This window comes from Hylaeus volcanicus, chromosome 1, assembly GCF_026283585.1.
Source record: "Hylaeus volcanicus isolate JK05 chromosome 1, UHH_iyHylVolc1.0_haploid, whole genome shotgun sequence".
NCBI classification, from domain to species: Eukaryota; Metazoa; Arthropoda; class Insecta; order Hymenoptera; family Colletidae; genus Hylaeus; species Hylaeus volcanicus.
The window spans coordinates 35128671-35143841 of NC_071976.1; the positions used below are offsets into that span (position 1 = coordinate 35128671).

A 15171-nucleotide genomic window follows, 5' to 3' on the forward strand; every position below is an offset into this window, starting at 1 on the left:
GCGGAGAGCGTCCTCCGTCTCTCTCTATCTTGCGCCCGATGCTTGGCGAGTCTGTACAGGAAAAAGTGCGCAGACGCAAATCGCGGTTGCGTGTATAGCCCGCGACGCACCTCCTCCACAGGCGTCTCAACACGTCGTGAATTTCTTCCACGGGTTCTATTGCTCTCACCCCCCATAGCTCACTTTCCCGGTTGTCATCGAATATAACAGAGCTTATTTTCGCGGCTGTTATCAAATAGAACAGAGGTTACTTGACCAGCTGTTGCCGAATATAAGGGAGGACAAGCGTTGTAATCGGGCAAAATTTCACACCCCAGGATCTTGCCTTTGTCGATACTTCAAAGTATTCTCGTTTTATTTGACATCTAAGAAATTTTGTATGTCTGCTCTTAAATTTAACCACTCGCAATATTTTCGTAAATTGTAATATTTCTAGTAGTCACATATTGTACAATAATAAAAAGAAAAATACTTTCGATTTGTTTGTTAGTAATATTACAATTAGAAAAATATTCAGTGCTTCAGTTTAGATAACCTTTTCGTATATAAAGTAACGATACCATTCATTATTTGGAAAAATTCCGTATATACGAATGCACGTATGTTTGTATATTAACCTATATTTGGCTCCATACTTTTGAAGCGATACACGGCAAAATCCTGAAATTTTCGAAAAAGATCATCGAGTGGTTGGGGATTTCTTGACATAGGGGATGCTATATTTTATCGTGTAGTCGAAGGTCGGGCGAGCGACCAGGAATATTCTGCGACAATCTAGTTTTCCTTATTTCGATATAGGGACCATTTCCAACCGATTCGTAATCGTTCCTCACCCCTGCTCCTCGCGAAAGGAGCGTATCAACCTTTTTCGCCCTTCCTTGTAAATACTCGACATCTTTGTTCGACGAATCTTTCGAAAATATTGAAACGGTAACGAAACGGAAGTAAAAAGGAGTCCGCGAAACGCCGAAGGATGAACACGATATCATCGCATCGCATTTCGGTAACGTAATCCGTTCGACTCTATTTTAAAAATTTGAACGAAGACTCGGATGCCCCTTTAACCCGCATTTTCCTTTATCAAAATAATACGCGTGGTGATAAGCGACTGTCGCGACCGCTGGAACCGCGCATGACGTCGCCGATGGGTAACAGCTTTGCCGAGTAGCTGCGCGAGTTCTTGGCTATTTTGCCGAAACGGGTGCGCAGTAATACGACGCGTCGGTGTCGTCGTAAGAAGTAGCTATGAAAGTGGGGAGAGAGAGAGGGTGTGTTCGAGAAAGACGTTCGATTCCGAATCGATCCGATAGGCAGATCACTTATTTTTGAAAATATTCGATCATGTCATTCGATACATGATTAATCTTTTATAATTTTTTTATAAATATAGATATAATATAGATCCATATTTAAATAAAAGATTTTTAAGTATGCATAAGATAAATGTCATAATTAGACAAATAATTTACAATGCATCGATAATCGTAGAACTCGATTTTTCAATGAATCGATATTTTGGTGATTCTGATCTAAAATCAATTCCGAAATCGATTCCAGAATCGAACATCCCTAGTGGGTAATAGCTTTACGAGTAGCTGCACGAACTCGTGGCGACTTTGCCAGAACGAGTGCGCAGTAACACGACGTAAGAAGTAGCTACGGAGGTGGAGAGGGAGAGGGAGAGGGTGTGTTCGAGAAAGAAGCCCGAAGAACGAAGGCGTACAGGCAGGGGAGGTGGCAGGTTTAACCGTCGGGCAGCGAAAGGTTCGACGGTCAGGCGTAAGCGAAGCCGGGTCATTTTTGACCCATCGTAACACTTATCCATTCATTCGGGGATAACAATTACCTATCATGTTTTTATCTTATTATTTAAAAAAATTATCGAATAAATTTTGGTAGTTAATAGGCGATAGAAAAGACACATTCTTGAAATACAAATATGTTACTTTAATTGCTTATTTATAATGTATGCGTAACGGAGCCATTATGGAAACATTTTGCTTTTTATATTACGTTCATTACCATTACACAGATACACTGTCTGTAACATGAAGTAGCTGTGCTTTCGATCCATTTTATTTCAAACTTGACGAATTTCATTGACAATATATTAAGTTTATAATTTATTTCCTTATGTATGTGAACATTTGTTTCTTCTCTCCGTCAAGGGAACGAGGTTCTAACTGAAAAGAAAGTAATAACGAGCAATATATTGCATATTTCTTGAGATCTATAAACGCTACTTTTAGTTGTATCAGAATGCCACGTAATCTCTAATTTCCAATTGTTGTGTAAAATAGTACGGGTCAAGATTGACCCAGCTTGGTTGGCGGACGGTTAAAGAAAGGTCTCGCCGGTGAGGAGAGTATGGTTGCAAGCGTGAGAACAAAGGGGCGAAAATAAGTGCCCTTTTTGAAGGGTGATCGAGGGTGAGGCGTAAGAAAGAGGAAGACGAATCGAGGGAACGCGTTCGTGTGGGTTTCGAAGGAGATAAAATGAGAAGATGTCGGTTAGGCAGAGAGAGAAAGAAGTCAGGCGATTCGTTCCTTGCGGGCTGCGGTCAGAGTGGGAGAATCAGCGCGAGAAAGGAAGATGGAATGCGGGAGCGAGAATAGGATAGATATCGTTGGAAGTGTGAGTACAGAGAGGGGAAACGAGAAGGACGAAACGCGCAGGATGGCACGAGGGAGTACAGGGTGTCGAGGGAAGGGAGGAGTGCGTGACGAGGAGGGTGAGTAGGTGGGGGCTAGATGTCGAGGGTGAAGGGGGTAGTGGGGACTCGGTGGGTAGGTAGCGGTGGTAGGATTGCGGGAGGTTGTGCGCGGTCGGCTTCGGTGGTTCGGTTGAACGAGGGCGCGCAAACGGGCGGGTGTCGCGAGCGTTGCAAAGCGGTGAAGGGTACCACGAACGGAAAGCACGGCGTGGCGCTAGGCGGGCGTAGGCGAGGTTCCGTGACGGCCGTTCGGTGGCGCAGCAGGAATTCCCAGCACGGCAGGCACCGGGTTGGTCGGCTACGTGGTGTTCGTGCGCCTCTCTCTCTATCGGTGTGTATATGCGCGATTTGCCCCGAGTCCGCGCCTCGACTTGATGACATGGCGTCCTAGCGCTGCACGGGTAAAGTCGCACGTCCTCGGTGGAGAGGCTCTCACCCCGTCGTCGAAACAACCGCATCCCAGGATGCCAAGGTAAGTCGACGTGGTGGTGCATAGTGTTAAATTTACCGTACGTACCGTGAACGGCATCTGGTCGGGCTGTTACGGATTTCGGGTGTCATCGGGGAAAACCGGGCGGTGTCGATAAGCTGAAAAAAATCTACCGTCGTGTGCGCCTCGAGGCTCGAGCTCATTTCGTCAAACCAGGTAGGGTCGTTGCCATCGAGCCTACCCTACGAATCGATATTACCAGTGCGGAGGCGAGGATGCTTCTTTCTCTCTCTCACACTTTCTCCCTCCTTATTTCTACACCCGTCTTTCACCTCCCTCTCGCTCTATTCGCCACCTTGTTGTTATCTCAGTTTCGCTATTCGTCGTGTCGTGCTCTCGTTGTTGCTGTGCGGTGTTGTATATTCAAAATCGCGAGTGTTGCATGCTATGCGCAAATGATTTTGTGCGCGTGTGCGTGTGCGCGCCCGTGCACGAGCGCGACGGTGCGATATCGTGTGTGTAGGAAGGGTTAATATCGCGGGAGCAAGAGAGAGGAACGATTTGCGGGGTAAAAGGAGAGAGGTTAGTTTCACAGTTTCTTGGAAAAAGATGGAGAAAAAGTGTGGCGCGCGTGCAAGGAGGATATACTACGTGGCTTATCGGCGCATCGACGACAGCGTGCCTCTCGACGTGGATTTTCGCTCGACGAGAGGGTTGCGTAAATCTTCTCTCCCTCCTCTTTCCCTCGTCTGTTGGAATCACTCTGTCTTCCTTGTGTACTTCGTCCCTCTCCTCCCTTACCGTTTTCTCTTTCTCTCTCTCGAACGTGTGTCGCAGTCGGGTATGGCGCTGCCCATAGGCGCCGATACGCCCCGGGGTGTCGAGGCTGACTCGACTCGAGTCGAGTCGTTTCGTTCGTCCATCCGCCGACCATCCTCCCCCTTGTTGTATTCATTGAGCCGCTCGTTCCCCAGTACGCCTCTGCAGTTCCTTCCCTCGCGAGGGAGCATCGCTGTTGCCTGCCGATAGTGCTCACTTCCTCCTCGTCATTTTTCCCCGTTTCTCTCTTGCATTCTCGTATTCGGCTAATGTAGCCTTCGGACTCGCTTTTGCAATCGTTACCACGTACCATAACAGGTGAGTTGTGTACATATACATACCTTACTCGTCTTTGCAAATGCGCGAGATCGGATCAGTGCCACAGCCTCGAGCCTCGAGCACGTGTCAGAACGTGCCTTTCGGTCGGCAGTGTCACCGCGCGCGCGTTAATTAATCGGTTCGTTGCTACATTGTTGTGGAAAATTATGTAACCTGTGCCTACTGGGATTACTGTATTAAAAAAAATTAAAAAAAAAAAAAAAATGAGGTGTTTGCAATTTGGAAAAAAGAAAGTACCGTGAATGAGCAAGCACGTGAAGAGTGGTGATATACGGGCGGATCGGTGTGGATACAGGTGCGTCGTGTGTAACTGTGCTTCCATTCTATTTACAATTTGTGTAGTTTTTTCGTCATTTTCGATCGTTTAACGCAAATCTATGGAAAGATTTACGTTTCAACATGACAGACTTACTCTTCTCGCGTTTTGAAATATGTGGAAATTTGTATGGTTATCCTCGATCCTCCAAAAGTGAATTCTATGAATTTTGGAAAATTGTTCTTGTACGTTTCGCGAATATTTCGAATTTTTAAATCCATTTTGCATTTTGTGGAAAACGTTAAGGTACAGGTTTACCGTTAGCCAACGAATTCAGCTATCTTGAACACGGAATTGTTGTTATCTTTGAGATACAGACACACTTGAACAGAGATTGGCTTAGCTTACATCGCGTTATACATCGTATAATTATTAAGTATTTTTCTTCACGGTTTTGATGATATATATTGTCTGGTGTAAAATATTTTACTTTTCTGTTCGACGAAAAAAGCGTTCTTCTATAGACCTCCCGCCAAGTGAAATAACCTAACGACCACGTGGTTTGAACACGTGGTGTCTTTGTTGGCCCAACTATTCCATTTTTAGTAGTATTGTGAATTCCTATGTGTTGATACATTCATTGTATTATTCGGGGAGATTTCCTACACATTTTCTTCGTATCGTGTCGTAAAGAAAGACATCAATTCTTACATATTAATAATGTCTCCTCAGTGAGTAATAAATTTACATTAATTCTCTATGAAATTCTCTATTAGATATATATTCAGATGTAGTATTCATTTTTAATATTTATTTATGATGTGACAATATTTTCATTCGAAAAAAAAAAGTTACATTCGAGGACGGTATCGTGAATGTTATTCGTGACACTGTGCCGAATCATATGTGGATTTAAAAAAAAGCTACGTGACCTGTGTGTAAGCGACAAGTGTTGGCTTGTGCACTGAAGCACAACATATATCCGTACCCACGTGTGTTTCGATGAGAACTTACATGGGACTTCCTGCGGGTTCCTGATTAAAGTAGCGTGTCGATTTTATCGTGGTACCCGCGAGGGGTTGAATCGTCGATTATAGTGGTGATGATGGTGGTCGTATACATAATATGGGGAGGGTTAGACTAAATAGCTTTATGCATAGGGTCCACCTCTTGTGATGGTAATATTGTGCTAATTTATTAGTGCGACAAGTATCATTTGTTGATTCATCGTAGTTCGTATGTGAATGTGATTTCGTATGTTTCAAATCTCCCGCGCTTCCACATGGTTGTCGATAATATAGGTTTCTATCATTGCGATTCACTCGTAAGTATGCTGATAGCACTCTAAGGAAAGATTAAAGTAAACGATATTTCCTGAATACTTTCTCGCTTTGATGTATCACGGGAAACGTAGCTATCGAGTCGGGTCTGAAGTTCGACGATATCCTGTTACCTCGTATTTATTATTCATCGAAATGTACACGAACACGAACATTTACAGATAAATGTATTTTCTATATTTTGACAGGCATCGATAAACATAAAGAAGTAGATCGTCGTTGTGAAAATTAAGGGTAACATCGAAGAGATACTACGAGCTACCGATTTCTATTTTACGGGCAAAAAGCGTGTACACAATCTAAAGTGCGTGCGCCTGCGCATTCGTGTAACGGTGATGACTGTGCAACGTGCTGCCTCTCCCTGTACTCTTCATCCGTTGTTCCTTTTATTACGTGTGTGGATTACGGCTGCGTGGTCGTCAGGATATATCCATTACAAGAATATCGGGCTCCAACAGTAGTTTGCACTTTTGCCAACTCGTCGTAGTTTTGATTTTCAGACGGATACAACGTGACGTACGTTTATTTGCAATCTCGTTTTTTTTCTCTCGAAATCCTTGGATTCTTCGAAAAGATGCCGTGAAAAATAATCGAATCAATCGCTTAATCAACGACGTAATAGGACGGGGGTAGTTGGAAAAGTAAAGGTAGAAAAATGATTTAAAATTTGATTGTTCTCATTGTTACGAATGAGTTGCGATGACATCATTTCGGAACGGTGCATGATTTCACTTGGCAATGACGAATACCTCACCCTCCGGCGTGTTCTAATTATCTGTCGTTACACGTCATGGTATTTGGAGGGGTGTTGTCGATTGCTCAACAATGCCTGGCAACAATAGATTCCGAGGGTAAACGTGTCCAAGGATTTATTCCTGCCGGTCCGTTCCTTTGTCCGAAACTCTTTTATCTTTGAAATGATTCATCGGCCGCATCAACAACAAGGCTGGTCGGTCGAACGTAGATTGTCGCAAAAACAAGGATCGGGTGTACACGCACCTGTTTTCATAACACCGTGCAACTATATCGCGAAATGGGTGTTCAGCTTCGCGCCCTAGTTACACCTGCGTCTAGTATCGTGGTAGGCACGTAATACGTTTGCACGACACTGTACGTCAACCGAGGTTGCCACGTTTCTCGTGACTGCTGCTTGGAAAAACTGAGGTCGTATTGAATAACGAGTCACAGGCAAATTGTTGGTAAATCCTTTAAAGTCACCGCTGTCGATCGTTTCAGGAAATTTTCTTTCCCACAGCAACGGATTCGTTCTCTGCGACCTATACAGTCCCTAAATTAAATCTATTTTTAGTCTGTTGTATATTTAAACAAACAGGAGAAACAAAATTGAACGAATTAATTAGTCGCAATTCGTGTTATTAATTACATTTGTCTGTAACTGTAATTAGTAGTGTCTGTTACAAATTAATTAACTGCGATATCGCGATACAATGTGGTTCGTCGTAATACACGCGGCTCGGTACAACAGTCAACGTAACAACTGGAATAATTACCTGCTCGTGAACAAAATTATGAAAACTGATAATATTTACAAGTTTGGTTTCGTTAAATGTAACATTTCGAACCGTGATTTTGGCTATCTTCGGTAAATTAATTGTCTATAAACCATGTCACAAGTACATATTTTTATAGATTCTAACAAGCATCGTATCGTTTAAATATTTTTTAGAATTGTTAATGAAAGCAGATCAACAAAGAGAGTAAGTTTAAGTAAAAAATAAGATTTCTTGGTGTTTTCACTGAATCTGGTATAATATTATAACTTATGTTTTTGATTCATATATATTCCAGAAGAAATTGCCAAAATGGTTTCAGAAAACGTCATGATGTTTGTTAGGACCTTTCAAGTATTTTATTTGAGATATAAGCATGTGTAGGATATAAAAATGATATAACTATTTTCATTTAAACATAAATCAATACGAGCAGAGCTCCTTGATTTTTATTTTATCTTGTTGACACTTGTCCTACACCTAAGGCATTATTTTTTAGTTCTTATCAATAGCTTGAGTCATTCGTAATCAGAATTGATGTGCCGTGTTCTCGAAAGTCTAAAAAAAGAAATGTAACTTTACGTGATCGGTAACGTTAAAAGTTCAGAAGGCAAAGTTTGTAGTATTTATCTTTCGGTGACTGACAATGAGCGAACTTTTCATAAGAAAGGGGAGAAAAATTTACTTGGAAACACAGGGGTAATCATTGCAGCAATGCGCATCGAGGGGCGATCGTGTTTAACGGAGGGTCGGCAACGGTGCATAGATTTAATCGCTCTATGGGAACGGAACGTTGCGTAGGAAATCGCTGAAAAGCTATTCAGCGCGGACCTGAATCTACTACTTTCGTACACAAAAAGTATTCTTTTTACTTAAGTGGGCAATTTTCATACTTTTTCTTCGTACGAAAGTACAACGAGATATCAAAAATTAAAATTAGCAGATGTATAGTTTCTTTTATTAGTGTATGATTAGCGTGCATGATTATTTCTTGCCTGATTTCTTTATCGAATCGATCATCACGATATAAAAGTTTAAAAAATCAACATTAACTTCTGTAATGATTTTAAGAATAGAATCTAAGAAACTGTAAAAAGTAGCTTTCGTTGAAGAAAATGAAAACAACTGAACTCTACGAGTTCAAAATTTTTGTTTATAATTGAAAACTTAATAACCCAAAATTTGTTGCGGTACATATTCTTTTTGAACTTGGTTAAAACTCACGAATCGTGTATCCAGATTTATTTTCTTTACCTTCCCACCTGGTGATAACAAATATTTTCAGCTCCTTGACGAAAAGTTGATGTGTTAATACACAGCAAGGCGAAATAGCAGAAAAATTGATCGCGGTCCGTATTAACCGTGATATTTAACATGGTTGAAATTGCTCGATTCGACTGCGTTGAGATTCGATTCATCGGTTTCTTTCATGCGCCGGTGTTCCCCTTTGTCGGTCGTAAATTTTTATTTTTCCTGTCGTAAACAGTTTCGTTGTTTCGCGATATTTTTACAACTATCCGACGAGGACCTTCGATGAACGTGCAGACGATGGACGGACGATCTGGTTAGGAAAGTTTTGAGAATCGAGAATGCTCGACTGTGAAAAAATGTAGGGTGGGCGCCAATGCGCGCAGCGAGGTCGGCCGTCGTCGTTCTCGGCGGAAGGGTGGTGGTCGTGAGGGCGAGGAGCGTCAGAGAGGGGTAGGTACGAGGTTGAGGTGTAGGAGGGGTAGGGTGCAGGCTAACAGAAAGAAAGATGGCCGACCCTGTCTGTGAGTGCATGCGTGAGTGCGTGAGAGAGCCTTAGACTCGTCTGTGTACGTAGCCTCGTGTTTGTGGTGGTCACATGTCTGAGAGGGGCAAAAGAGCAAGCTCTTCAGAGCTGAGATTCAACGTCTCGGAATCCTGTGACGGAACGCGTGATATTCTTCTCGGGGTTGTCGATATTTTACTGCTTTTTCGAGTCGATAGATAGTCGTCGATTACATTATTTACGAATCGAATACAGGCAAAATTTTATTCGAATAATAAACGACGGACGAAAGTAGCGTTTGGCAATTTATTCATTACGTTTATTCGATTGAACGGTAACATTTGTAGTCGTCCCATGTGAAATTTCATTCTATAGTTGGCATAACTAATTTTTCTTTAACGAGTAATTGGTGAGTTACTTATCTTTTATTTGTTAGTTTAAATATTCAATTAAGTTTAATTTTACTCCTCAGGGTAAATAAATTTTGAATGACACGGTTTTTAAATTCAATGAAACCTCGATTTAGCGGGCAAAAATATCTATTCTATGTCTGTCGATTCTTCATCGTACTATTTTAAGATCGGATAACTTCTTTAATGTTTAAACAAGCCTTCGTTGATGACCCGATCAATTTGATGAAGATTTTTTAATTACCTGAAATAAATCCGTCGCGATACTTGTTTATATGTCACTTTAAATGCTATTCTAGAATTCTCTTGAGTAATCACTTAATCGAAACAATATTCTCTTAAATATATTAACTGAAACATTTATCGTGTAACTGCTTATTAATAACCGTCAAGTCCTTTTCCACTTACATTTCAAATTTTCTCGGCGTTTCTCCAGTTTTTGCTGTCGTTTTCCTTGCTATTTTGTTACATACATTATATCATTCTCGCTACTTTTTATTTATAAATTAAAATTCTAATGATGATGATGATGATCTCAATTAGGAGATCGAAGCACGAATGAAGGCTTGTGTAATATTGCAAAACCACCTACCTTATTATTATTCATACTTACAAGCATTTCTATTAATATTCTTGAAGATTGTCACCTTAACCTACCATTCTCCTTGGTAAGCGGTGTCAACGTCTCGCCAGGTAATATTATAATAAAATAAACATGGTAGATAACGAATTAAATTCTTTAATATACCAAATCCCTTTCACGAATGAATTAAACATATCGATTATTGTTGGTATGGACTCTTATACAGCTTTTTGTTTTATGTGAATATTATCTTACGGATACTTGAATTTAACGGACATCCCTTCCTTCCAATTAGTCTGCTAAAAAGAGGTTTTACTAAAAAAAAGTCTGATAGTATGACATGGAGCATAGACTGTAAAAAATAAAGAACGTATATTTATTTGTTTATACATTATACATTATTTAATTCTACGTTACGAGTCAGTTTAACTGATATCGTACGATTCATGGTGATACACGTATATATTGTAATTGGATTAGTGTAATGTAACGTGAATATGTACGTAAATGAGTTCTACGCTATTAAACGCATCCAACAAGTTAAGACCTGTAATTTTCAAGCTGAAATGCATAGTCACTCGCGTACAACGATATATCGTAAACATTTTTTGCAAGTGCAGTCAACGAGGATATATCGTTGCTCGTCATCGAAAGGGCTAAGACTGGTAAATTGTGTTCCTGTTAATCGTTAATAATTTTCGTTAGGGACCCCCGTATCGTTTCGAACACACAAAACCCAGATACTTTCTATTCGCGTGCGCACGGAACAAGCCCAAAAACGCCGCGTCCCTTCGTTGTGTGCGTTTACTTGGTCGCCGAACGAACGAATCAGAAATGCTGCGAGTATTTCTCCACGAAGGCTCTAAAATGTGGGACACGCTCCTCGGTAGCCAATCCCTCCTCCCCTTTGCCGCAAAATTCTCCGTTAACTTCGTACCTGGTGCTTCCACTACAGCTAACGGAATGAGCCGTACCTGTGCCCGATGCCGACAAACTATCGCGCGTGTACTCGCGAACACACACACATACACGTGCGCGCGCGACGACACGGGGAATGTGTGAACTGCGAGCGCGTTCATCGTTCCAAGCACATCCTGGCACTCCCCCAGTGGGAGGAGGTGCGACAAGGGACAGATATCCGAGCACACACTTGCCTCACTCGATTTGAAACACTCCCGAATTATATCACCACTGCGAGGAAAAGCCCTGGCCGGTACACCACTACGAGACGGAATTAGAAAAAACCAGTGAAAATTGTAGTACTTGACGTGCACGTGATAATTGCGTGGACATGGGAAATGGGCATATATTAACACATTGTATGCGAGAAATGTACTTTTATGTTTTTCGCAGTCTGTGACTGGAGCATGGGTCACGTAAAAGTACGTATTTAGTACGTATGTACCTAGAGAGCGGGCAGCGTATAAATTCGATGGGCATTGTGCGTGTATGCATGCGATGTTCCGTTTCACAGAGGCAAATACTTTAAACGATATCATATTGTGAAGAAATATAAAGTCTTATCGTTGACATTTGTACTTGTTATAACGAAATATTTTTCAACACAGTAAAAATCTAAAGATCATATATTTTCATGATTTCGTAAATGTCGTTTATTTTTATTTTTTTGTTAAAATAATCATAGATCACATATTTAAGTGTAAAGTAAAGAAAAGTCTCGTTGAGATAAACGAAGCAGTTTTCGATTTAATGCGATTTTACTGAATGATCAAACTCCAGCGAGAATCACGAGATACCCGCATGCAATGTGTTATAAAAAATATACACTCGTTTACGGGGGGTGAGTTACTGGAAGCAAAAGAGAAATAACGGATGTGATACTTTTCAGCCGAGTTTGTAATAGGCAAATAGAGAATACAAATATATTAAAGATTCGTATCAAGGGGGTAAAAAACGTAAAAATATTGAATGTTTTTCGGGTAGGAATTAGAAAAAAGCAGGCACAATTGTACAACTGTATAAATAAGTTGAGAATATGAAAATATAAGTGTGGGAAAATATATTATTATACACATTATGGAAAATATCTTTGTATTGACTATTGCTTATCAAAATTTTAGTAAATTAAAAAAGAAATAGTTATAATCTAGTCTTTCATGAAACACTCGAATCAATGAAATTAGCAACTATAATAGCGACACACACGCCATAGGGGGTCGCTGTACAGACAAATTTCAACTATTTGAACAAGAAAGTAGAGTTATGAAGCATAAGAAGTATGAATTGAATTTATTTATTCTTAGTGTCTGGCAGGGTAATTTTGAATAAATTAATCATTTCTTAAGAACAAAGTTATATTCCATTATGAAGTCCAATAAATCACCTTTACACGCTATAGGGGTGATTCTTTAAATCCAACTTTCAATTCGGTTCTGCTAAAAAAGAAAAACTGAATTGTGATCACGTTTTGGTAATTCGGCCCCCGTTCACGTACGGGGAGATAGGTTACTCCGAATCGGTGTTCGAAACGCTTGGCGCGGAGCGTTATTTCGTGGGTGGCGATATTGATTATCACGAGCTCAACCTATCCGCTCTCGCCATTCTTTCTCTACCATTATCGATGCCCGAGGGGATGTTACGAAGTGACTTTTTGCTGATCGTTCGTCGTATCGACGGACCCCCGTAGAAATTGAACGTCTCGCAATTGCGTCATGTTCTCCAGCATCGAGCGTGTGTCTCCGTCTACCTCGACCTATCTTTTTTATCCGTTTAGCTACCTATTTCGCTTGTTCGTTGCACACTCCGTTGGTTTCGACCTCGATCCACCGTTAAAATTCGGTCGATCGATTAAGCAACCCTTATTCTAGTCCGATCGACGCCTCCGGACGCCTCTGCTTGTCCCCCTTTCTCTCCTCTTCGTTCTGGTTCTCATCTCGTGTCCTTCTTGACCGTTAACTCTTCGTGGAACAAGAATGCAAGTTTTCAGAACTTTCATATTTCCAAAAGGGAAACAATTGAAAATGATAAAACATTATCTATTCCCTTACTCGATTAGTTGAAATTTCCCTTTACAGGATGTCTACGTTACAGTGATTAATTGGTGTTTGAGGTGTTTCATGAGAGGTCATATTATAACGTTTATTTATATTTGCAAGTACAAGAGCATTAGCATGGGATATATTTCTGAAAGTTTCATATAATATCAAAATAAATATGAACAAATATAAACAGTAAGAATATAACTTTGTATCTAGACGTTGTAAATGCTAATTTTAACTATCTCAAGATGCAGAGGAGCAACATTGTTAACTGAACCTCAACCTTTCACCTTCTTTCCTTTATATCATGTTTTCAAATACTTGAGTTTATATATTTTTGTTCTTTTTATGGCGAGTACAGTCGTGAAATCTTCATTGCATATTCCACCAATTAGGAATTTGATATACCTAATTCCTTCAAAGTTCATTGATATAATTTCAGGTGGTCCACTTAGACCTTCTTATAGAAACTACTAGCTCTGTTTGTTTACCAACATATTGTTTAGTTCGAGTATTAATCGTTTAAACGCCACTTTTTTTTTTTTTTTATTAGTGATGGTTACATACTATAGTATATCTAAACGTGTACTATTTCATTTTTAATTTCTTGAATCGCTTTTCGTTTCTTTCTTGTACTTTTTATATTGATTATACGTTCAGGTGCCCTCTTTAACGTTTAAAGTGGGTAATTTTCCCACTTAAACTATTTATTTATTCGCATTTAAACTATAAACATTTAAAAATATGTTGATTTCTGATAAAAATTATATAGTAGAACATTGATGAATATCGATAATAAAGTATCGAATGAAAGAAGAATTTGAATAAAAGGCACCTTTCAACTCTATCTGGCCTGGTGTGAGAAATAGTAATTAACAGCTGTTACAAACAGATAACTTGGCGGGCCATATTGCTTTAATGCCACACTGGCACGTGCACATTGGTCTAAAGATGAAGTCAAGCTTCCATTGATAAAACTATTACAATGGTTCAACGTCACTCGCTAAAAATTTTGCCCATTAAACTTCGGATGAAAAAAATTACCTCTTCATCGATGCAGAAGACTAAAAAGTTAACGTAGCCGAAACATTCACCATCATTAATAATCACCCTGTATGCTCCGATTCACATTGTTTAATATTGTTACACAAAGCCATAACTGTAATTATTTTTGAAAACTAATACGAAAGTTCTTCCTCTCCTCCTTACATTCATAGACTCATAGAAAATATTCAAACATCAACGGTTCGACCCTTATGGCGTTTCGAATCTTTTCAGAATTCTACTTATCATTTTTATCGCGAAGAATTTAGGTTAAATGAAAACGAAGAGAACTCCGTCAAATAGTGTGACGATGTTCGCGGATCCGTTTGCAGTGTCGTTATCGCGAGCGCAACGCGCACGCGCGTCGGACGGGGAAAAACGGAAAAATATCGCGGCGTTGCACCGTGACGGGCCGCAGAATTCCTGCAGAAACGATTTTGTCGACTGACACGTACATCCTTGAGAGATGACTCAGCGAAACGTTTCTCTATCGATACGTATCTCTCGCTTGGTCCGCGGTAAGAATAATCCTAGGATAAAAACTAGCGTCTTGAAAGCGCTATTAATGGATCTCCGGAGTATACCTAGGCACCTTTAGATAGCCGTGCATGCGAGTTACGTACCCGTATCCTCTATACGCGGAAGCGTCGAAACAGTAAAAGGTAGGAGGCAAGCGGTGCGGGGGGTGGAGGTGTGGGTACAAGGAGAGGAAACAAAAAGAGAAAGAGGGAAGAAGAGTGTATGGGGTGTAGTATACAGGAGAGGAAGAGAGACAGGGAGGACGAGCGACGATTTCAGGCTCTCGAAACGCAGCGGTATTTGCCGCGCTTTGTCATTCGTTTTGTACCTCGGCGTGACTCTGCCGCTGGTGCTGATTACGCAATACGTGGCCATGAGAGGAGCGAGTCGCGTAGACGCACGTACGGACGCGCACACATCCTCGCTTTAAGGACGTGTGCGCGTCACGACGAGAA

At 40.7% G+C, this 15171-nt stretch overlaps 1 protein-coding gene across 10 annotated transcripts in view; it reads left to right on the forward strand.

Moving 5' to 3' along the window:
* Nucleotides 1–15171, forward strand: part of LOC128873825 (protein tramtrack, alpha isoform-like) — a 90868-nt gene that overhangs the window by 20799 nt on the left and 54898 nt on the right. For 2 of the 10 annotated variants that reach the window (XM_054117787.1, XM_054117777.1), the window contains exon 1: nt 2822–3185. The exons of 2 other annotated variants lie outside the window; for them this stretch is intronic. The gene's annotated coding sequence lies outside the window, so the exon portion shown is untranslated. 6 more of the 10 variants (XM_054117713.1, XR_008456509.1, XM_054117797.1 and 3 more) reach the window with 6 other exon arrangements.